At 41.3% G+C, this 26080-nt stretch overlaps 1 protein-coding gene across 2 annotated transcripts in view; it reads left to right on the top strand.

The window, feature by feature from the left end:
• The window catches only part of PLEKHG1 (pleckstrin homology and RhoGEF domain containing G1), a 345448-nt gene that overhangs the window by 213322 nt on the left and 106046 nt on the right, over positions 1-26080 (top strand). The window lies entirely within an intron of this gene.

Here is a 26080-nt window from a genome sequence, read left to right as displayed (position 1 = left end):
AGTGCACACCAACAAAACTGTCATGGCTCGCATTCTTTTGTTCTACTCATCTAGACTAAATGTAATTTATTCTAAGATATGTTGGGTAAGCTGCCCATCAATGATTCATCTATTAGGATATCAATAAAGCTATGCAGTCTTTTTAGGAGTTTACTTCAAAGGAAAATCATGTCTCCCTTTGCAATCATCTGCTGTTTTGACCAATTTGTATGGCTGCCTTTTTTCCTATAAAACAAAATTCTCTAAACAGGTGTCTTGGAAATGTGGAGCTTAAAGCATTTCACTTACACCTCCAATTGGTGGGATCATTAAAGCCACATTTTAAGCTCATTGGTAAAAGATGCCATTTTCTGTAGAAGGGTAAGGAAACAGCTGTGGGGTTTTACAATGAAGACTTTTAGCCTGTACTAATAAAATCAGGGCAGTGAAAGATAGATGTCTTTGGTTGCCTATGAAATTTGATGAAATAGCTGTTTGTAGTACACAGAACACTGTGTATGTCATAACATCAATTATAACAAATTACAAACTGGCTTTTTCTTGTACGCACAAAATAATCCAGCAAAGATTTAAAGTGTAAGTTTACCTTTTAAAAAAAAAAAAAAAAAAAAATTTAAAAAGTGAAATGGTTAACTGACACTGTACACCCTCTCCACCCCTCTAGTCCCCGCTGTACTTACCTCTGTGGGTGATGAGCTGTCAGTGTCCACGCAGCCGGTGCAGGGGCCTGAGAATCTGAAATCCCTCCTCCTCTCACTTTTTCTTTCTGCAGGGCATATGACATGGATCAGAGCATTTCTTATTGGTCAGCGCCAGAACAGAGCATCCCTCTGGTCCATCCTGGAAGAGCTGTAGAGAGAAGCAAGAGAAAAGCAGGGTTTTCAAATGCACAGGCTACATGGGCACTGACCACTCATCGCCCATGAAGGAAAGTGCAGCAGGGCCCAGGGGGCACAGTCTACGGTGTTCACAATGTTTTTTCTGAAAAGATTGAATAACCCTTTCATTAAAACTGTCATTTTCAACCAAAGTCACTGCTAGCATTGGGAGTACATAATTTTGCAGTTTTTTGCAGTTTAAAACTGAACTCCAGGCCCAAAAACTTTTATTTAAATAGATTCCTTAATAGCCACAAGGGATATAAATCCACCTTATGTGCATAAAATATCTTTGCAAACCCAGTTATTACCTTGTAACAGTAGCAGTGACATCATCAGTGTGCTGTACATAGCCTGTGGGGGGGGAGCAAAATTGTGGGGAGGACCCAGCAGGCTCCTCCCTCTACAGACTGTCTGCAGAAAACAAGGAGGGGGGCGAATTCAAGACCAGGAGAGACAGCAGCAGTGACCGGCCTGTATTACAAGTCCCTGCACAGAGACAACGTTTCACACTGGATTACTGCACAGATCTGGAAGAAATACACAAAGTACACCAAGAGTCAAGTAAAACATACATGCCTCTTGTATTTAGATAATTACTTTTTACCTGTGAGACAATGTGTACAGCAAATCTGTGTATTTGAGACACTTTTAAGGCCACATTCACACAGGTGAGGAGGTCCATGCACCGTGAGCAGGTCACTTTCTTCAGTGTCTCTAGACACCAGGTCATAGATGCCCGTATATAGTGGATGGAACATTTATTCTAGACTCTAGATCAGGCGTGTCAAACTCAAAGTCATCAGGGGTCGCATCAGCAGTATGGTTGCCCTCAAAGGGCTGATTATATTAACAACAACAGTGCAGAACGTTCTCAAATAACCTGCTCTTGGGGTACAACCTGCTGGATGAAAAAGAAAAATAGCTTTCAGAGCTGTTAGAAACTTCCCACACTGACGGGCCGACCGCGCATGCACTCAACTCTGAAACAGCCAGCGCCGCTAGAGGGACTGAGGAGGTGAGAGAGCATGAGATGTGCGGCCGGCCCGTCTCCAAGGGAACATGTGCTCACACAAAGTCGGTGCCGCTCGCGTGACGGAGGATGATTACTCCTGGGTGACAAAAGAGGAGGTGGCCGCTGCGCGGGCCACATTACCAGGCCTGGTGGGCCGGATTTGGCTCGCGGGCCTTGTGTTTGCCACCTGTGCTCTAGATCATAGAGGCCTGTATACTATGAACGGGACTTTTTTTCAGTGTCTCTAGACTCTAGATCAGGGATCTTCAAACTACGGCCCTCCAGCTGTTGCAGAACTACACGTCCCATGAGGGATTGTAAAACTTTGACATTCACAGACATGACTAGGCATGATGGGGATTGTAGTTCCTGAACAACTGGAGGTCCCCCTGCTCTAGATTGTAGAGGCCCGTATACTGTGAATGGGATGTGTTTTTGTTTGTTTTTTTGTTTTTTTCAGGGTCTCTAGACTCTGGTCATGATGGTAGAGCCCATATACCATGAACAGGACTTTTTTCATTGTCTCTATACTCTAGGTTCTGCATGCAGGCAGCTTATTTAAAAATAGGCCTGTCATAAAAGATGTCCTGGTATATGGGCCTCAGCGCCCATGTGAACAAAGCCTTACTGTATGTCACTATTGTTTGGAAAAAATCATAAATACTGCTATATGAATGACAAGGAAAGTGGAGATAAGTACGACCTCTTCCATGTTGAATTAAGTTGTGGCACATGTTAATATTGTATTGCAGACCAAATTCTGTCTGAGACAGATTCATGTACATCCTACCGACACATGCATACATCTGACGCTAGCTTTGCCATTAGTCATACTACCACAAGACCGATTTCTAATGAGTATCCACAATATGCTTTGAATTTCACATATTTTATAATGGAATGGAGTTCCTATTTTAAGCATTCTATGGGATAATGCTATTACTGTAATGCCCATATATTTAGTGGTACAGCGATGGTATACAATATTGCCAGTGGTGACTGGTGGTATATTTCGTTGGGGGGGCTGCAAACAATGCAGGATGGTTAGTATGCTAGACAAAATCCTGAACATGCGTTTTTGAGAAAAATCTGATGCTCGGTTATCCAACAATTAAACTGTGTGTACGAGGCCTTAGTGATGGATAATAGTAATAGCAGAAGAAATGTGACAGCAGCTGCGGGGGGAGTGGGGGTGGCTGTGGATGGAGCTGTCAGGCTGCTCAGATGATGGAGGCTAGGGATGATCGCTGAGGGCTCCCTGACAGTGTGGCTGACTCAGGATTGGTGATGGCGGTGTTGCATGGCGTGGTGGAGGCGGTGCCGAGCTGTTGGCCAACTAAAAAGAAGGGGCGTTGGCCAAAAGGATCACCTCTCCTTTCGGTTAATCGGGTGACAGGTCTCGTGACCGGCTCGGGAGGAGAATCAGGAAGACCATGGCGAATATTAATTCGCTATTGTCAAACAAGTGGGTGGGCTCACCATTTTTTTTTTTTTTTTTTTTTAACCAATTGGAGCCTCTGACTCTAATCATGTGCTTAAAAAAAAAAAAAAACCATTGGAATCCAATCATCTGGTGCCCCGCATGTAGATTAGGGGGGCGTACGAATGGATGGGGGTGGGTGGGGCGGCGCCCCTGCATTAAGGGCCACCACTGTATAATGCTTTCTTGAAGACATCTTGGTGTTGAGATGGATCGCTTTGTGTTCAGTGATTTTAGGAATTGTGATGTAAACCAGTAGTTTCACCTGACCCTGTAATATGGCCCCAGGCCCTCTTTATATTATCTCTTGGATAGCCTATTATTTTACCATGGACCATGGCTTCAGGCTCCGGCCCATCATCTAATGGCTAATGAGGATGCCCATTGTATTACAATTTGCTTTCACAACATTTTAGATGGGGAGCAAAAAAAAAGTGAGCCGGAGCTTGAGTTGTTTTTGATATTTGCATAATTCAACTTCTGGGTGCTCTAAAGCCAATTCACTAAACCATATCCTTATTCAAAAATATGAATCCATACACATTCACTACGTAATGGCCCTGTAATCTACATGAAAGTGTTTCCTTGTTTTTTTGCCCTCTTGTAACGTCCGCCGTAAACTCCTGAAAATCTTTTTTTCTTTTTTTTTTTTTTTTTCTCCTCCCACACTTCCATCTGTTTGGAACAAGCAGTACACGTTAGCTGGGGTCATGTGCACTACTCTGTGCATACTACTATGTTCTATAGTTCAAAGTCCATAATCCATTTTATGAGTAGGCAAAAGAGGATGGCTACATTCCTATATACAGTGGGACCATGGAGAAGAAACGTAGCCACCCTCAAACAGGAAGTTAGATCACAGCTCCTATGGAGCAATCTGTAGAAGAATCGGGAGCCCTGAAGCTGAAAAGATCCCTGAATGCTGATTCCAGAGCTAGTCTTGACAGCGGCCTGCAGGGTCAGCTGGGACCGGCCACCATTTAAAATGGTACTGGAATGGATAGCTGCTATCCCAGCTCTGTTTTAAAAAGGTGACTGGGACTCAAATGGTTAACACATTTGATGCTGTATAGCAATTCAAAGACATCTAGCACATGCTGTTTCAGTAATAATATACTAGAGTCTTATTACATGAAAGTTGTTGTAGGCTAGTTAAAAAACAAAAGATTAGATTTGCTGAGCATGATAGGAAATAACAAATTGGATTGATTTACTAAAGGCAAACAGATTGTTCACTTTGCAAGGGAAGTCACATTTTGCAAGGGCACTTGCCCCAGAACTTGGTGAATGAGGAGAAGCTCATGTGACTTCCATCTTCCAATCATGTGCAAGCAAAAATGCAGTTTTTTTTTATTGTTTTTGTTTCCCTTGCACATGATTTGGTATTCTTTGCAAAGTGAAACGTCACCACATTTACTAACCTCTGGGGAAACATTCCCTTGAAAAGTGCAAATTCCTTAGAAAAGTAAAATGTCTAGCCTTTAGTAAATCAACCCCAATGTGTGGAGACAGTGGATGTGCTTGAGTCATTTAACTGGCTACTTTCCACTCGATTCTGTACAAAAAGGCCTACAGATTTTTAGGTGTTCCCGCCTGTTATTGTGAGCAATCCATGCAGCACCATGTTTTGAAGGTGTTAATGTGTTATATGGGCTCTTGAAAAAACTCTAAGCTTGGTATTTGCTACTTTTGAGGATGCAGTTAGCCACTTGACTTTAAAGTGATTTTAGAGAGACCAACTCTGACATAACGTGGGGGCTGTTGGAACTCGATTAGATAGCAGGTGATCCCTTTGGAAATGTTTATAGGCATATTATATATTTCACACTATGTACAGTGGCCTGTGGGATGTTTGTGTTGTGTGTTGTTTTTTTTTTTTTTTTTTTTTTTTTTTTTTTTTTTAACCGGATCAACTCGGGCCACTGCAAAGGACATAGAAAATCATTGTTTTTTAATGTGCCTTGTTTACACTACAATGTTGTGTACATGTGCATTGCAGTACATTGAATTAAATGAACATGTGAACATATATATATTTATAGTTTGACACAACTCATTTCATATGAATGTGTTAAAAAAAATAATAAATATGTCCATAAATTCCATGATGTACAGTGCATTTCATAAAAGCAAACAAAAAAATTATAATGCTGCGCTTGTATGAGAACTCCAAAGAAATATCAATCAAGTGAATAAAAAAGCAGCAACAATGAAATGTGTGATATAATGCATCATAAATATTTGAAACCGAGTAAAAGTTGAGCTAATTATGTGTTGAAATTAAAAATCAATAAATTAAGAGCTAAAGTCCAAGTGATCTAAATGATCAAATTTGATCCAAAAAATGAGTGATGCAGTTCACAACAATGGTGTCCAATGACTCCTCCACCAAGTGATGTCACCAACATTTAGTCAAGATGTGCTCTAACCACACGGTGGATCCTCTAATTATGGAAGGTCAAACTCGCCATAAATACATTATTTATGGCAGTGACAGGAAGTGAAAAAATATATATGCTAAATATATATTCGCACTAATGGTGAAAAAAAACAGAAAAACCTAAGAACAAAGGCAGCTGCCCACACAAAGTGCTATTCATTTGAAAAAATCTAGAAATGCGTAAATATGACACTCGCAAAATGTGGTAAAAGTGAACAAAAACATGTATATGTATATAAAGTGAACAAGACAAAGTCCAAATAGAGTGTCCAAAAGTGTTTCAATCCACGGTGAAGGAAAACAAGAAGTGCTTCAAAGCTATTCAGGTGTACATCAACACCCCCTCATGTGTCCCCACTCACCAGATCACGATCACCCCCAGCTTTGCAGTCTGGGGGTCGCTTCAGACTTGGTAATGGTATCCAAAGATATCCAGGAATGGTGATTTAAGCATCAGATCATCAAATGAAAGATTCTTTAGGAAGGTTCTCAGCAGAATAACCAGGTACTCAAAAAGATATAAAGAAGGGAACTAATAGTTAAAGTACCATTTAAAAAGGTTTATTGAACAAGGGAATGGGTATTTACAAAATTTCAGATGAAAACAGGCAGTTATGTCCGGAAGTGATGTCAGTAACGCCGGAAATTACATCATTTATACCATTACTGAGTCTGAAGCGACCCCCAGACTGCAAAGCTGGGGGTCATCGTGATCTGGTGAGTGGGGACACATGAGGGGGTGTTGATGTACACCTGAATCACTTTGAAGCATTTCTTGTTTTCCTTCACCGTGGATTAAAACACTTTTGGTCACTCTATTTGGACTTTGTCTTGTTCACTTTATATTTGATATACATATACATGTTTTTGTTCACTTTTACCACATTTTGCGAGCGCCATATTTACGTATTTTTAGTGACAGGAAGTGTTTCCTAAGTCCTATCGTGATGAAACGGGCAAGAAAACGCTACCTACTTCACTGCGATTTTTAGCTACATAAGCTTTCTAGCTTTTATGTTTGCTGCAGCTTTTTAACTTATGCACTTGAATGTTCTTGGCTATTGGATGTGCAAATATATACCTCAAAGGTTTTACACAATCTGAGGTGTTTTTTTTTTTTTTGTTTTTTGTTATTCGTTTCTTGGGTATTGCTGGGCTGCCATGATGGTTCATTCTTAGTGCGGGAGGAACGGCTGGAGAGACGGGACTATATGCATCATATGCCTTAGTAGCAGATATACCTTGAGCGAGTTTGACCTTCCATAATTACAGGGTCCACCATGTGGGTAAGAGCACATCTTGACTAAACGTTGGTGACGTCACTTGGTGGAGGAGTCATTTGACACCATTGTTGTGAACTGCATCACTCATTTTTTGGATCAAATTTGATAACTTAGATCACTTGTTGGACTTTAGTTCTTAATTTATTGATTTTTCTTTTTTTAATTTCAACACATAATTAACGCAACTTTTACTCTGTTTCAACAGTACATTTCATGTCACAAAATTCTGTTTGTCTAAAGTTGGTATCCATAATGAATAGTGAGCAGGGAGACATCTGCTTGTGCTCTATTACTCTCTTCTCCAGCAAAGTGTACATGTGACAGGTGAAAAGAATCTGACCAATTGCATTAGTTGAAGTATCTGTGGATAGTCATGTGCATTTTCATTGGATGGAAGCCTTGATTGACCTATGTATGAGTGGTCATGTGTATTTTCATTGGTCAGAAGCAACCTTTTATTGCCTTCACATTGTCTCTAAATGGCCCCAGTCCATGCCCAAGCATTATACTGAATACTAAAATGCAGGGATATCCTAACTAGGACTAATAAACAGAGAAATGTTAGACCTGGTAGGAAATTGCACTATGCATTTTAGTCCGCATAGCCATCTACGTGTGTGGTCATGTTCTACACTCATCCCAACACTCTTTCAAGAGAAATCGTAGAATAGTTTACTAATAAGATGAGAGAACCAGAAAGCAGCTGTTGGAGTATTGTCATCACTGAGCTTACAGATACCGGAGGACATGTTTTAAAGTAATTTTAGACAAAGAAAACCCCATCCTGCAGAGTTTCCTTTGTTCTATTCTACAGTTTTCTGTATCTATGTTGTGAATTAGGTTTGCAGCCAATATGTTTAATGAAACCCTGACTATTCATTTCAACATTTTTTTTTTTTTTCCTTAAAATGGTTGTAAAGGCTTTTTTTTTTTTTTTTTTCATAAATAACAAACCTCATATATATATATATATATATATATATATATATATATATATATATATATATATATATATATATATATATATATGCTCTGTGAAATGGTATTACTCACGTAATGTTGTGGCTGCAGTTTGTAGTGTCATGGCTGATCGACTTCACTATGTCCACATATTCACCTAGCTGGGCCCTAGGGACAGCCAAAGTCTTGTTCGAGGTCACACAGGGGGCGTTTTACTAAAACCGGAGTGTGCAAACTCTGGTGCAACACTGCATAGAAACCAATCAGCTTCCAGATTTTCTTGTCAAAGCCTAATAGAGCAAGCTGGCTGACTACCATGCACATCTGCACCAGATTCTGAGTGCTGCAGTTTTAGTTTTAGTAACTCCTCCCTACTGTGTCCAGTATATGCCTCGCCATTTCCTCTGTGTTGTATTATAAAGGTGGGAGTGCTAATGTGATGAAACGGTTATCTTCCAGGATGGTAATCTCCCTGTTAATTGCTCTGCTTGTTTGTGTCTCTGTCAGATGGCATTACTGTTTAGCTCTTACCTGCAGAGAACTAGATTGAGAGACCCAGGGACTGTGGGATATGTAGTTTCTTCACAGGAAGTGTGAGTTTTTAAACTACAGACAGAGGTCATACATTAACCTGTGCAGTGCTATGCAGCATGCTTCATGTTTTGAATACAAACAAACTTCTGACAAAGGAATGTGAAGATTTACTCTATTAAAGGCTGACCATACAGGCCAACAAATTGCATCATGCATAGTTTCCAACAGTCCCGATTTTCCCGAGACAATCCCGATTTTGGGACCCACATCCCAATCGGAGGCCATCCCGATTTAGGATTCTGCCTTTTTGTCTATGGAAAAAATGGGAATGTCTGGCTCCTGGCTCCAACAAAATGGCTGCCGGCGCCAGCTTTCCCCTTGTGTTCAGCTACATCTTCCTCATGTTCGGTGGAGAGGGGAGGGGCCGATCAGTGCAAATGAATTGGCTTCTCTCTTCACAATTCTCCAGCCGGGGTTAGCTGCACGGATCGGCCCCTCCCCTCTCCACTGAACATGAGGAACAAGAGTAGGTGTAGCTAGACTGCAGCCAACACTCCGTCTGCAGCCAATACTCCGCTGGGGGCACTAATTTAAGAGGCACTCTGCTGGAGACACCTGATGTAAGAGGCACTCTGCTGGGGACACTGACAGCTAGGGACACCTGATGTAAGAGACACTCCGCTGGGGACACCTGATGTAAGACGTTCCGCTGGGGACACCTGATGTAAGAGGCACTCCGCTGGGGACATGATATAAGAGCATACTTGCCAACAGTCCTGATTTTTTTTTTTTTCCCCCGGGGCAGTCCCGATTTTGGGACCTTCGTCCCGATTGGAGCTCGTCCCAATTAATTTCCCAGGATTTTGCCTTTGTCCTGGGAAAATAGGGAATGTTTTAGGAAAAAAATGGCCGTTGTCGTCACAAGCATTATTTCCCCTTGTGTTCAGTGGAGAGGGGAGGGGCAGCCAGTCAGTTTCTTCCCTCTCTACTGAACACACACACACATGAGAAAGATGGGAACTGTAGCTGCCACACTGCTGGGGGACACAGATCGCTCTGTAAGGAGGGCTCCGCTGCTGCTGCCAGGGACACTGAAGTAAAGAGAGCTCTGTTGCTTGGTGACACAGATCGCTCTGTAAGGAGGGCTCAGCTGCTGCTGCCAGGGGCACTGAAGTAAGGCGGGCTCTGTTGCTTGGGGACACAGATCGCTCTGTAAGGAGGGTTCCGCTGCTGCCAGCTGCTGGGGACACTGAAGTAAGAAGGGCTCTGTTGCCGGGGGACACTGATCTGTAAGGAGGGCTCCACTGCCAGGGACACAGATGTAAAGGAGGGCTCCGCTGCTGGGGACACCAAATGTAAGGGGGGGCTCCACTGCCAGGGACACAGATCTGTAAGGAGGGACTCTGCTTCTGGGGGCACCTGATGTAAGGACGGACTGTTGGGGGCACTTGATGTAAGGACGTACTCTTTTGGGGGCACCTGATGTAAGGATGGACTTTGTGGGGGGCACCTGATCTAAGGACGGACTTTGTTGGGGGCACCTGAAGGCATCTGGTGACAGGCGACACGCTCAGGGGTCCCACTGATTCTGGATTATGGTGAGTTGAATGATTTCATTCTATATTACAATGTAATAATGTGCTTCAATCATCCTGACACCACAACAACCATGGTGCTGGGATGATTGAAGTGCTAACACCAGGTGGTTGGAGTATCTTTATCTGCTGATTTGTTAAACCCTGGAAATACACATTTCTATTGTGGTGTAGGATCTCTCTCTCCCTCTCCCTCTCCCTCTCCCTCTCCCTCTCCCTCTCCCTCTCCCTCTCCCGCTCCCTCTCCCTCTCCCGCTCCCTCTCCCGCTCCCTCTCCCGCTCCCTCTCCCGCTCCCTCTCCCTCTCCCGCTCCCTCTCCCGCTCCCTCTCCCTCTCCCTCTTCTTCCCCCCCCTCCCTCTTCTTCCCCCCCCTCCCTCTTCTTCCCCCCCCTCCCTCTTCTTCCCCCCCCTCCCTCTTCTTCCCCCCCCTCCCTCTTCTTCCCCCCCCTCCCTCTTCTTCCCCCCCCTCCCTCTTCTTCCCCCCCTCCCTCTTTTCCCCTTTCTTTCTCCATCTCTCATTCATCTCAGACTCTAACCACACCCCCATTTGAACCTTGCCCATTTAAGCCACGCCCATTATTTCATGTAAACCACGCCCATTTTTCGATGTGTGCGGCACATTTTCTTTTTTTTTTTTTGCTATGTCACCCCTACAAACGCATGCCCCGCCCCCTAATTATAATAAAACTCCGCCTACAGCCAAAAAAGTGTCCCTATAATTTTTTTTACAATGTTGGAAACTATGCATCATGAAGCTACATAACGCACATCTTATGCAGGAGAAAAACACAAAGTGCAGATAGGAAGGTGTAGATATAAAATGCCTTTAAAATAGTACATGGCTAACCAAATAAATCGTACTTTTTATCCACAGGTGATGCAACCCAGCTTTTACAATGCCATCCATATTTACATCCTCTTGTACATAATAAGGAACACGTACAGGAAATATCCTATGTATGTTATTGTAGGTGAGGATAGATAATGCAATTCTCTATAAAGGTCCAAGCCCAGAATACCTGCACTATCCAACCATTTTACATCTTGCAGGAGGCAGAAAGGCACAGGGGCTCTTCTCATTCAATAATATGAGGCAAAAAAGCAGAGGGACTCCTCTCAATGTATAATTAGATAAACTACACAACCTTCTATATATTTTCACATTGATTAAACTAAAGTAAACCCTGATTACACCTCAAAACTTCACTTCCCCCTCTAGAGCATGTCCTAGCGTTTTTTTTTTTTTTTCCTTTTTATATTATTCCTGTAACAAAAAAACTCTTATTGCCAGTGATATCACCGCTAGCCCTGTAAAATTCTTGTAGGGTCAGTTGCCAGGAGTCCATGTGAACTTTTCACCAAATATTGAAAATGCCACAGTTGCATTACCTTTTTATATAACACATTTCTAATCACTGCACATAGGAGATCTAATATCCTGCATCTCTGATGGAAACAAACTTTCAGATTAGTCGCTTATACCTCTTCTTTAGTGCTGGTGACGCAGCCAGTACCTCCCAAGATGGCTAGTTCATTAGTGCCTTCCAGAATTCTCTCAAAGCTCAAATGTGAGATCTTGGGTAGTGAGTATTTTTCTGCAGAGATGGCATAGCAACCTGCACCATATAATACCGTGCATGAAATCTGGGTGAAATCTGGTGGGCCAGCCTGAAAAGTAGGAAGAAGCCAATCAGCTATGACATAAAAAAACGCAGCACTTGCCCCTTTAAAGCTGAGGGGGAAGAGTAGGGAGATCTACAAAATTTCTGAAAGTACAAATCAAGTGAAGTTGACAGATATTATATTGGAACAACATTATTCATACTTTAAATTAAATGATAAATTGGGAGGAAAGGTCTGGTTCTCGTTTCTATTAATGTTGTTCTACCCTTAGAACTACATATCCCAAAATCCCTTTCCCAACACACCAGGGGGTTGATTTACTAAAGGCAAATCCACTTTGCACTACAAGTACACTTTGAAGTGCAGTCGCTGTAGATCTGAGGGGAATATCTGAAATGAGGGGAAGCTCTGCTGATTTTATCATCCAATCATGTGCAAGCTAAAATGCTGTTTTTTTGTTTTGTTTTTTAATTTATCTTGCATGTCCCTCTCAGATCTACAGCTACTGCACTTCCAAGTGCATTTGCAGTGCATTTGTAGCGCAAAGTGGATTTTCCTTTAGTAAATAACCCCCAATGTGTGGATTGACTCTTGGGGGTTAAGATTGTTTTGCTCGAAAAGAAATTTAATGTATGCATATGGAGAAGGGTCGAGGACAGGTGGAGTTCCGTAGTCCAGCAAGCAGGGCTGGTCATCCTTATTCAGATTTCAGTGCACTAGGTTTTCGGTTCAATTTTGCTAATTGATTGTTTCAGGTTCCCAACTCAGAACATTTTTTTTTTTAAATAGTCAGCCAGAAAATACATTTTTCAGAAAGAGAGATCTACAATAGCAACACTTGTATTTTTCTCATGACAAAGGTACATGTCCCTTACATTAAACCGAGACCAATACTTGGCTCTATGCAGTATAGCTAGGCTAATGAAAGCTGAATTGTGATTAGTTGCTATGGATTGCATGGTAAATAAGATGGAACTCACTACTGTATAGCAGTGGTCATCAACCCTGTCCTCAGGGCCAACTAACAGGGCAGGTTTTATGTATTACCTTGGGGAGATGCAGACTAGAATACTGCAATCGCTGAGCAGCAAATGATATCACCTGTGATGTATTTCAGTTATCTTTCAAACCTGGCCTGTTAGTGGACATGAGGACAGGGCTGATGACCACTGCTCTATAGTATGAAGTAAAGTCCATTAACCTGCCCTGCTATACATTACATTTTTACCAGCTATCTATGAGAAGTAGTCTGGGAGTTCCATTACAGCTAAAAGAAAAACACCATTGCATCATTGTCTTTGCTGAACACTGATTTATTGACCCAATTGAAGGGCAATCGTTTTTAATTTGTTACTTTTTCTTTATTTCTATCTGCTGAATGCTTGCCTATAAATTTAGTTTGTTCAGTGGCTTGAGACTCTTCCCAGTGAACAAGGTACAATTAACTACATATTTAGTTTGCTCAGTGGCTTTTGACCCTTACCTATGCCCTCCAACTTGACATAGGATCACTTTTTAACCACTGAGGCTTTTTTCCACCTTACTATATAACTTTTTAATTTTAAATTAACCAATGCAATATTCGGTGCAATATCAACAAATTTGGCACTTATTTATATATATCTCTACACTAGATCTAACAGATGGATCTCTGAGGAATGAGGAACAGAGGGATTTGGCTCTATAAGAGGGACAGCTATGCCTTTACTAGTGAACAGGGTGCATTTGACTATATATTTATTTTGCTCAGTGGCTCATGACCCTTACCCATGACCAAGCTACATTGGCTTAGGTGAAATGTATGACCTTTTAAGTGTCCCTTTGTACATACAGTGTGGTCTGAATTTACAGTTTGAACTTTAACCTCTTTCAAATGGACTTGCTTCTTTGACTAAAATGTATTGTCTTCACATGTCAAATGTCACATTTCTCCTAACATGTTGTTGTCATTCGTGTTCTTAAAAAAAGTAACATTTTAGTTAATTTAGAAGATGATGGACCTTTTTTTTTTTTTTTTTTTGAAAACCCCAATGCAGCCAAATCTTTGAAGAGGAGCTCCAGTCTCCTGTGTAAAAATTAGGTCAGCAGCTACAAAAGCTGTACCTGCTGACTTTTAATAATCAGCCACTCTGTCCTACGATCCAGCACCGTCATCGCCCGGCCTTGTTCTTCACTAGCCTTTGGGTTCCCGGCGCCAGAATCTTAACTGTGGGTACCCGGCTGTGGCAGCCATTTATTTGCAGCTTCAAAGTCGGGTGCACACTTAGGTGGGCGGAGTGGGAATGGGTACCTGTCAAAATCAGGTACCCACATGTTTTGGGGGTTGAATAATGCTTTCAACTTATGGATTTTTGATATGGGATATGCTCTTTGCATACTGACATCATTGGGTAAATTTACTAAAACTGGAGAGTGCAAAATCTGGTGCAGCTGTCCATGGTAGCCAATCCGCTTCTAACTTCAGCTTGTTCAATGAAGCTTTGACAAAAAAAAACATGGAAGCTGATCGGTTTTTATGCAGAGCTGCACCAAATTTGGACTCTCCAGTTTGAGAAATCAACCCCCACATTTCATTGTGCAGTTTTAAATAGGAGATTCTGTGGTAACATACATCAGTAATGATAATGATCAGTATAAAAGTTATTCCAACTAGAAAGATGTCAATTAGCGAAGAATAATGAAGTTAAAAATTGCAAAGTCAAAATAACAAACGAGCAAATCTATCAATTATAGAAAAAAAAGTGTATAAAAATGTCTGCAATGTCTAAACAGAGAACATTCATACGATATCTATTTTGTGTATATTTGCATATGTATAAGTTTCATTTACTGCAACTTTTATAATGTGCCCTTGGCTATGCAGTCTTGTCCTGATATGTATTGTGGTGGAACCCACTGCAGCAAGCAAGTGCTGCATTGCAGGAATAACTGGATGCTGCAGCTGTTCTAGAAATGCTACATAAATATGCGCCTGCTAAAGAAACATTTTATGTAGTTTTAAACCTCTGGCTATTATTCCTAAAAAGGAGAAAGCTAAAGCTATACATAATGATATGATAGGTGCTTGTATTACAGCATGTGCCAGGTTATCCAATTGTGTTTATCATTACCAGATGCCTTGTAAAAATACCTACTTTACTATGTAATTTAAAATGTTATGTCTTTTGTGTTGATGATAAAATTAGACCAAAGGTCTGTTCTAATGTCCAAGCTTGCAAACTTCGGGGCAAGAGACATTCCCAGTTATGCAGTTTGAATAGGACAGATCTGAAATATTACTTTTTTTTTTTTATAATGTCTGCTTTACTTAAAAAAAAAAAAAAAACAAAACATTGGATTCAGGTCTGTAGATTTACTCTGGCGTTCACTGAGGCATTTTATCATATGGACCCATGTTAAATTGAGGCGTTAAAGCAGAAGTCTAATTCCTGAATAGTAAACTTGAATATCTGTGTTTGTTAGGCCATTTAATTTTCCAACATCTAATGGTTTCTAATATCATTAAAGGACTTTAATGACATCTTGGACACCTTTTGTGGGGAGGGGTTCCACTCTTAAATGATTTTGTAACCTTTTTTTTAATACAGTTGTGCTTGTAAGCTTACATTCCCCCTGGCAGAAAAATGTACCATTGGTGACCAGGCTAATAGAGCATAGTGTTTCCAAAAAAGTGACTGGGATTTTTCTTTAAAACCTCCATATGAAATGTTATGTGTGTCGTATCTGATATGTGTTTGATGTGGACCCTGACAATCTTTATCTCTTTTCCTTTGCTCTTTTTTTCAACTGTTACTTCTTTTGTTTTTTCATTCTGACTTCCACCAATTTTTTCCTCTGTGATCACTATTAGATAAAGATACAACAGACCTCATTGCACGAGACTCAGCACAACTCTCCAACCCAATATGAGTCATTTGGTGACTCTTTGTACATTTACTTTAGATAATTTAGATGTGCCTGGGGCTGCAAAGCAGTGTTTCCTAATGGTTTCCTATGCACTTATGGGTCTTTTGATATGCATGATCTGAGCCATTGAGATATATTTCTGCTTCGGAGTACCTTCCTTCTATTAAGATACTTGCTGAATTTACCTTATTGTATGCCTTGATATGTCTTAAAAACTAATAACCATATATTCCCTAAGAAATGTAATTAATTTTTTTTCTGCAATAACCCAAACTAAGCACCTAAACGGTGAAAATACTGGTACTTCTTGTGAGGGCCTTGGGCCCTAACAGCCAGTATTCTAATAACCCCATGTGGCTTTCTTGCCACAGGTTGGACACTAGGGCCTCAAATGTTGGCTAGCTGCCAAATAAAAAGTGTTGGAATGACTGTATAGCTGTCTTATGGGTTTAGCAACTGAGTTGCAGGTGCCTATCTAGGGTTAACTGAGCGAAAATGAAATATGCTGTAATTTGATTTGTTTGGATAAGCAGGTTGGCACAATGAATACAGAAACGGCATTGTTAATAACCAATGTAAATGCCTAGTTGCAGACATTCCTAATGTCTGAATACTCCTTATCACGTACAGTACTGTAAAATGAAGCCGCGGAACTTAAATTGCCTAGGATTTTAGAGTGTGGCCTCGTGCGGAGAAGAATTTGGACGGGTGTTGTTCAGTGAAGTGTAGTCTTAAGGCGACCCACAGTGATGTCTATTGTTCTGTCCTGAATTGGATGATGTCATGTTTCATGTAAGACTCTTATCCTTAATAAACGCTGAGCTTTCTCACTTTAAAGGGAGGGGGATTTGAAGTCGTGTTAAGGAAGGGCAAAGCCGTTTTGCGAGTCAGGTTTCATCCAAGCCTTTAAGGCTTCATTTTTTTTTTTTTTTTTTTCCTGATAAAAGCTGACTCCTTTTATATTCTCATGCATACTGTATTAGGCCTTAGCTAAGGAATCTCATTTTACCTGAGACCAGTGACACAATGGTGGCAGATAAAAGCATAAACTAACCATGGCGCTTTGCTTGACTGGGTCACAGCATACTGCTGCATGGGCTGAATCTTTAAGAAGCAAGCAGAGTTTATTCATCCACTGTACAAGGACATTCTTCTGGGATGAGATACAGTCACAAATGCTCCCCATTCGAGATACAGTAAATTAGTGTTGGGTTGTCTGTAAAACTCTTACATAAAACAGAAAGCCTTTCTTTTGATGACAAATAATGCACTAGCTGTGGCAAAAAGACTGTTTTATTTGTATTTAGTCTTCTCAGTCGTATTGGCATTTACAGATTTATGGCCGTGTCTGTTACGTTATCTCTGTAGAAATTGCCCTGTTTGCTTCTCACATCAATTAGTTCATAGATTATTAACAAATAAAAAAAAACTCCCGAGAATGTTCTTGTAGATTGGTATATGATGAAATTATAGGACTCTAGTCATAAAGGGTAACTTCACTTTTCGTGGAAAAAAAGACAAATAAAAAAAATATATAATATAAACAATTGCTGCGGTACTGTAATTTTCTGTGAAATTCAATGCAATATGGCAGTGCGTCAGCCTGGAGGTGTTCTGTACACAGTTGGTGTAATTTCCTGCTTCTGTGATTGGCTCACTGCTTTTCCCAGAAGTCTACACAAAGATGCAAATCAAATTTTAGGCATCTGCTGCAGTACAAGCTTTTAGTTTTGGTGAGATACTTTACAGGTGTTAATCACTTCTAAGGCCCCATTTGCAAGTGTGAATTATTAGCAATTACATGTGGGAGACCGATCAGAGGTTTCCAGCGGTTAGGTGTAGACGGCAGCCCTATCACAGCTGCTCACATGTAATCAAATGCAGACTGTCCAAGGCTGATCATTCACAGGTAATCGATACATGAACAATTACATTTAAGCGGCCACAATTGGCTACTGGAGCCATCAGCCTTGCGTTGCTTACGGTGGGGCTGCTGCCCGCAGCTAATCACTGAAAACCCCAACTGGGTCGCCTACGTGTAATCGCTAAAGGCCCCATTCACAAGTGTGGGGTCTAAAGGAATGCAGATACTACAACTTTTCTCATTAGAACACTGAGAGTGCACCAATTGATTTTAACAATGGAGTCACTCCCATTTAGAATCAGTATCTAAGGGACATATTGGAACAAAGAGCAGGAATCTGCAACAACGTTTGTCAAAGTCCTTGCAATGTAGATTGATCACCACAAAGGAATTGTTTGTGTGTGGTGGTTTTTTTTTTTTTTTTTTTTTTTTTTTCAGCAAAAGTGAAATAACTCTTTAGGAGTATGGTTGTGCTTAAAGTGAGATTATCTATGGATGCCTTCCCCCAATTGGACAACTGCACTTAAAACAGAGGTGTAGGTTTAAAAAAGCAAACGTTTATACTCGCCTAAGATGACAGTCACCCACTCCCTGTTCTGCCCCTCCAGTGCTCACTGAAGTGCTGGGCAATAAAAGGGGCAGGAGGGGCTGGCTCAGGCTTTCAGCGGATCGACGAAGGACTGAGAACAGTGCCAGTCCAGGCATCGGAATAGATCCGGACCATCTTTCCTGAGCCTGGACCGGCTGAGTGATGTCAGCTGTTGGCCAACATTAGCCCACTGTGGGCTGAAAATGGGTCACAGGAGTGCAGAACGAATTGCACTCCTGTGACCTACAGCTTTAGGTCACTCCTGTGACCTACAGCTTTGGCAAAACTTAACATGCCTTTTTGGGAAATTGTATTATGTCTATCAATGGGGAAAGCGCAAGGGGTACATATGAATGCAGTCCAGAGTGTTGAAGACACCAAAATTGTATTGTGATAAACCGTATTTGCCACGTACATTACTGGTAGTGATGCCATGTGCAGTGCCCATAAACTTAGTAGTTCCAGGATTTTATTAGCTTCAGACCAGTAGACCAACACATACAGCTGTCAAGTGAAGCTTTCACTTTGCACTAAAACGACAATTGCCTGCAGTCCTGCCAAGCAAAAACATAGCAGGCCCACACTGAACTCCGGACAAGTAGGGAAGTACATATAAGTTCAATGTAGACCACGTTCTAGATGGAAATTTGACTCAGTATCCCTGCTGTGCAAGGCAAGAGTGCTAGCCAGTTGGCAAATCTGCCTGCTCTATACTAATGAAATGTAGACTTCAAGTCCAACTCCAGGCAAAACTTCATATTTCAGTTTTGGTCAGATGAGACCAAAATTGAACTTTTTGGCCTAAAAGCAAAATGCTATGTGTGGTGGAAAACTAACACTGCACATCATCCTGTACACACCATCCCCACTGTGAAACATGGTAGTGGAAGCATCATGTTGTGGGGATCCTTTTCTTAAGCAGGAACAGGGAAGCTGGTCAGAGTTGATGGAAAGATGGATGGAGCCAAATACAGGTGTCACGTACCTGAGGGGAGACTGAATTGACGAGGTCGGCCTCTCTTGTATCTCCAGCCCGGGTTCCGCTGAGAATGGAACCGAAAGCCAAGGGCCAGAAGGAACACGAGTGCCTGCAGATGAAGACCCGGAGACCGTTGCAGGAAGTCACAGCTAGTCGCAGGGCTGTAGTTGCAGCATCACTGAGCCAAGCAGGAGGCAGGAGCGAGGTCATAGGAGAAGCCGGGTCCTTTAACAGACAGGCAGCACGGTAACAGGACATCAGGCAAAGGCAAGGTCAGATGAGGAGCCCGGATCAGGAGCCAGGAATCAAGTAAACATAGTCCAGGAGCAGGGTCAGAGGAGAGCCAGGATCAAAGCCAGAGATCAGACAAACAGGATTCAGGAGCAGGGTCAAACAGGAGCCAAGGTCAGCAATGGGTATTCAGGCAGGAATCACAGGTTCAGGGTAACAGGAGCACAGCTGAAAGACCAGTCAGCACAGAACAGTGGTAGAGAACTCCTTAAATAGGCCGTCTGGTGCCAATTGACACCAGGGATGCACTCCTACGTGTGCACGCCAGTCGTTGCGCATGCGCATAAGCGCGCACGTGTGTTCGTAGTCTCCCGTGCGCATGCGCATAAACGCGCCCAGGTGTTTGTAGTCTTCCGTGCGAGCGCCAGACGATTACCACTGGTTTCCTTACAACAGGGCAATCTTAGAAGAAAACCTGTTAGTCTGCAAAAGACTTGACACTGGGGCAGAGGTTCACCGACCCTAAACATACAGCCAGAGCCACAATGTAATGGTTTCGATCAAAGCATATTCATGAGTTAGAATGGCCCAGTCAAAGTCCAGACCTAAATCCAATTGAGAATCTGTGGCAAGACTTGAAAATTGGTGTTCACAGACACTCTCTGTCCAGTCTGACAGAGCTTGAGCTATTTTGCAAAGCTGAATGGCCAAAAATGTCACTCTAGATGTGCAAAGCTGGTAGAGACATCCCCAAAAAGACTGCAGCTGTAATTGCAGCGAAAGGTGGTTCTACAAAGTATTGACTCAGGGGGCCTGAATACAAACGCAAACCACACTTTTCAGATATTTATTTGTAAGAAATTTTGAAAAGCATTTATAATTTTCCTTTCATTTCACAATTATGTTTGACTTTGTGTTGGTCTATCACATAAAATCCCAATAAAATTAATTTACGTTTTTTAGTTGTAACATGACAAAATGTGGAAAATTTCAAGGGGTATGAATACTTTTTCAAGGCACTGTACATGTAGGTCTAGAATATGTATAAAAGGAGAATGTATGTGTGTCGGCATGCCATGGCTGCAGGGGAGAGGAGGGAGTACCAACAATGGCTGGTCCATTGGAGCCTATGGGTAACATCATGGCCCCCAAAATTCCCAGCCGTTGTCGAGCATTCCATAACACAGTGGAACTGCAGGATCACATGACTGAACAGGATTAAAAAATAGGGAAGTACACAGATTTTTTTTTTTTTTTTTTTTTTTTTTTTTTTTAGGTAGGAGTGTGTGTGTGTATGTATGTATGTATATGTGTGTGTGTGTATATATATATATATATATATATATATATATATATATATATATATATATATATATATATATATATATATATATATATATATATATATATATATATATATATATATATATATATATATTGTGTATGTGGTGTGTGTGTGTGTGTGTGTGTGTGTGTGTATATATATATATATATATATATATATATATACATACATAATTTATATATACATACATAATTTATATTTCTTTTTTTTTTTTACCACTATAAAAATATCTGAGTGGAAGGTTCTGGTGTAAAAAGCAAATACAATTTTTGAGGCATTTTAATTGTTCACGAGCACACAAATCAAAAGAATGTGTTCCGCTTCATGCAAAAGTCTAATCTTATTTTCCACTGTCCGTAAATAAAAGAAGGGCAATCCCACTGAATTGTTCCTAACAACACTCAGTAATGCACTATGCCATTTAACTTTGCTCTGTCTTGCTGCATAAGTAGTGCCTTAACCTACACCCTACCCCCCCCCCTTCCTTTCCATCTTCTTGCCTAATAAAAGAGGGTCACCTGTTTTGTAACGATTGCCTCTAGGAGTGCAATAAATTAGGCAGACATGAACATATCCCTGCGCGGTTTAACTTGCTAAGGGTAGTCACTTAATGAGAGTTGTGCCAAAGAATATCTTCCTTGCTAGCTATCGTCTGTAAATTTCCAATTGTCCTGCCCCCATGTAATGGAGATGAAGAAATATGAACAAGTTTGGAGGCCATATCAGGAAGAGCAGCCGTGGGTGACAACAAATGGTTTTCCTCCATTGACCCCATGGAGCCACCTAGGGACAGGGAGTATGTTTTTTGCAGGATTACTAGGTGAAGGTACCAGGTGGTAAAAACCTCACACCAGAGCGTTTCACATTGGTTTTCTGTTTTTTACAAATGGTATACAATTCTTCTGGCTGGTGAGTTACATCACTTTTAATTACAATAATACTGCCTGTATTAATTGGACAAGTGATGCCTCCTTACAAATTGTATACTGTTACATAACAAAAATTGAGAACTATCATAAGGGCTCATACACACAACTGTGCAGGGGCCATATAACATCCAGACCCTAAAAACATAAGCTCACTCTGGACGCTGTATGGCCCCTGTACAGTCGTGTCCATCAGCCTTGGGAGTGATATGGTAAGGGTATTGCAATGTGCCCACCTGTGGACTAAATCATTGGAAGTAATATATTTCTAGAAGTTTGTTTCCTTACGCAGCTAGTTAATAGGGATGGGCGAATGGTTCAGCCTGAGCATGAGTTTGTTCCGAACATTTGCCTGTTCGGCCGTGTGCCGAACACCCGGATTTGCCAGGTGATAGCCCCGATGAACACCCTGCAATACAGTGAGTGCTGCACAGTGCATTCTGCGCCCTGATTGGGCAAAGCTTTGCCCAATCAGGATGCAGTGTAAGCTGGTTGTTGAGGAGCCGGGCCGGGAAGCCAGCCACGGCATCCTTTAACCACCGATGAGTCATCGGCTGTCAATGGGTTTCTCCGCTGACAGCTGAATAAAAAAAGGATTTGGAGGGCGTGGGGACAAGGGCCTCTTCCTGACAACCCTGGGCTGTGGTTGTCAGGGTCTGCGGGTGGGGGGCTTATCGGAGTCTGGAAGCCCCCTTTAACAAGGAGGCCTCCAGATCCCACCACCCCATGTGAATGGGTAGGGGTACATAGTACCCCTACCCATTCACAAAAAAAGTGTACAAAAGTAATAACCACATGAGGACAGGTTTTTGACACATCTTTTAATACAAATTAAAAAGTGTCCCTTGATGTAAATCCATCTTCAATCAACACCGCCTGCCGACCCGAAAAAAAAAAAGAAAAACGCTCCACCTCCTTGGTGGCCTCACGCCGTATGCCCGCTCTGCGCTTTGACATTTCTTATATAGGTAAGGGGCGGGGCCCTTATAATTGTAACTTCGAGTCATTTTAATTGCGATTGACTCTTTTTTTTTTTTTTTTTTTTTAATCATACACATATATATATATATATTATAATATAATTTTAGCTGTAGCATGTTTTATGCATGCTACAGATGGTCCACTTTACAGGCACGTTAAGGGGACCCCCCCCCCCTCCCCAGGCACTATATTTTAAAGGAATTTTTCATTTTTATTGTTGAACTTTAAGCATCATTAAAATAACTACTCCTGAAGTTATTGCTTTTTACATACTTATTTTTGATACATGCCCCTCTGGGCAGCACCCAGACCCCCATACCCCTTTTACGGCCAATTACTTTTATATAAGCCTTCAACGTGGGCACTTTTGATTTTTCCCATAGACTTCAATGAGGTTCGTCGTTTGGGTTAGAATATTTCCCTTGTTCAGGAGTTCTGCTGCGAACCAAACAGAGGGGTGTTTGGCCCATCTCTGCTAGTCAACATCTTTGATTTCCTTCCTGTGTCCCTACATCAAAACTGACTGCTTAATACGGGGCTGCTGGCGTTTTACATATGGTTTTCTTTTAACAGACGCCCCTGACATGACCCCATCAAAACAATTGCTAAAGGTTAGCATGTAATGAACAAATACTGTCAGCTGTGCTGATGGTGTGAGGAGATTTCAGTTGTTAAGCCAACTAAATCCAAGTAGCAGATCACTTGAGTAGAGTTTTGACTGTACAATATCCTTCTGTTTTTAATGAAAAGTCTGGACGGACGGGGCAAATAATAACCATCTTTGTGTCATGGCTATTCACTGACTGGAGTGGGAGCAATTAAAGATGAGAAAACTGACTGCTACTCAGACAAGAATTATAGAATTATGTGCTTTCCACTAACTCGATCCATTGTCCTATTAATCACTGAAATAAGTGTATAAATATTTGTCCTCCGCCTATTATTCTATCGTGCTATTTTGCTTTAAGACTATTTATCCATCTTTTCAGTAATGTGCCATATTTAGCTGATATGGCGTTATGCAGTAAGCGGTTTATCAGGAACATAAAAGATGTATGGATTTGCTAAACTCACATTGCATTCTATTTAAATATAGATTACATTGTTCTTTGTCTTTGGAATGGCTGTTAAATAAAAGTTGACAAATATTATCTTCTATTAAGAGAAATGATGTTACGTCACAAATGCTTTAGCTTTGATAATAAATCAGTGGTAATTGTTGTTTTTTTCTTTTTTTTTTTCTGTAGCAAGAGCAAAGAAAATTGTTGTCTAAATGATAGTTGTTAAGGGCTTGTCAGTCATCAAGTAATCAAGTCAACTTTTCTTTTTTCTTTGTGGTATAGGTTATTTAAACCTGTTGGTTTAAAACTCAAGTTTGGGCGGCACAGTGGTGTGGTGGTAGCACTCTCGCCTAGCAGTAAGAAGGGTCGCTGGTTCGAATCCCAACCACGACACTACCTGCCTGGAGTTTGCATGTTCTCCCTGTGTCTGCGTGGGTTTCCTCCGGGTACTCCGGTTTCCTCCCACACTCCAAAGACATGCTGGTAGGTTAATTGGATCCTGTCAAAATTGTCCCTAGTATGTATGAATGTGAGTTAGGGACCTTAGATTGTAAGCTCCTTGAGGGTAGGGACTGATGTGAATGTATAATATATATGTAAAGCGCTGCGTAAATTGACGGCGCTATATAAGTACCTGAAATAAATAAAATAAATAAATAAAGTTTAATCCAGTTTTAGATTACCTTCTCTGATTCATTCTTTTTCCCTCATTAACATGCTAAAGAAATCCTTAAATACAACTTTTTCTTCTCTTTACATACCTTATTTTAGACCCAGTGACGTCATCACTAGGTCTCTGTCCTGTGCATGTAGATCAGGTTTTATGCGATTAGCGGACCTCCAGCTGTTGCAGAATTACAAATCCCATGAGGCATAGCAAGACTCTGACAGCCACAAGCATGACACTCAGAGGCATGATGGGACTTGTAGTTTTGCAACAGCTGGAGGTCCACTAATTGCATATCCCTGATGTAGATCATGGCTGGTTGGAGGGGCTGACAGGATGCTGTACATAGCTCCTGGAAAATGGAAATTGTGATTGTGCCTACAAGTGATATTGAGCCTCCATGAGTAAAGGAACTGAAATCCAGTGAATTAAAGTGGTGGACCAGGGAAAGAGAGGCTAGGGAGCAAAGTACTAGATGATGCTGGTCATCTTTCAGTCAGGAAAACACTGCACTTAATCATGCAGACTAGTGTGAACCTAGCCTTAAAGGGAAGACCCACTAAAAAGCTAGTTATTGTGTTTCCTCCAGTTGGATAGAAATGTTCTCTTAAGCCCCATACACACTATTAGATTTTCTGCAGATTTTTATTTTCAGATTTACCAAAAACATGCAGTGCAAGGGCCTGCCTAATTGCATATAAATTAAAACGCTTAAGGTTTGACGTCATATTATATGGTTTTGGTAAATCTGAAGACAAAAATCTGCAGAAAATCTAATGGGGTGTCTGGGGTCTTGGAGTCTTTTACCTTCATGATGTTGTGTTTTTTTCTACTGCCCTCCGGGTGCTTCTTCAGGGCCTGCACCTGGGCCCTCTCCCCTTTTTGGTGCTTGGAGAGATCCAGAAGTTCTTGGTGCCTCTATTCCCTTAAGGGATATAGTTTCAGTGGTGCACCTACACTCCAGGCACTACTTCCTTGAGCTACAAAGCAGACTGCTGCATTGAATTTACTGCTCAGGCACAGGGAATGATGTGGTGCAACCTCGCTGATACTTTTTGATTCAATTTTCCAGCACATTATCCCATGGGAATTAGGATTATGTACTTTTAAGGGTTTTTCTCTCTGTTGCACCCATTGCAAAGGTGGAATCAGAAGGCCAGACAGCAGCAATAGCAAAAGCAGGTGCCAATTCAACCAGCAATAGCAAAATCATGTGCCAGTTCAACCAGTAATTTCCAGGAGAGCTGGAATGTGGGCTTTCATTCTTTCTGGGTGATTGTGAACTTATTTCTTCCCCCAGATTGATCATGAAGCCTATCGGAACATTAAAATTTTTCTTGGTACCTAGTCATCCTTTTCAGAAGGATTGGCTTCCTTGCTATGTGACTGGGTTATATTTATTTTTTCATGGTATCCAGGGTTTGTGTTTTATAAGGATTACCTTTTTTGTTTGTCTAATTTTTGACTTATTGCTTGTTTTTGTTTGCTCTTGTTCAGTCAGTCAGAAAATGTAAGAAGTTCTTCTGGCTCGTGAGATCCTGTAATTTTGAGATGGCATGTTCATGGAAAAACGTATATGCTAGAATGGTAGTGATTATCACCGATGTGTCCTTTGCTGCAGAAAAGTCCTTCAAGCTCTTATTTGCCCTACTCTTGTAGTTTCTAATTAATTCTCCCAGGCGTTGTCATGGAAGTTGATTTTGGAAAATAAAAATTTTGGTTC

Source organism: Aquarana catesbeiana, linkage group LG04 (assembly GCF_042186555.1).
Source record: "Aquarana catesbeiana isolate 2022-GZ linkage group LG04, ASM4218655v1, whole genome shotgun sequence".
In the NCBI taxonomy this organism is placed as follows: Eukaryota; Metazoa; Chordata; class Amphibia; order Anura; family Ranidae; genus Aquarana; species Aquarana catesbeiana.
This window is presented reverse-complemented; position numbering and strand designations above follow the sequence as displayed.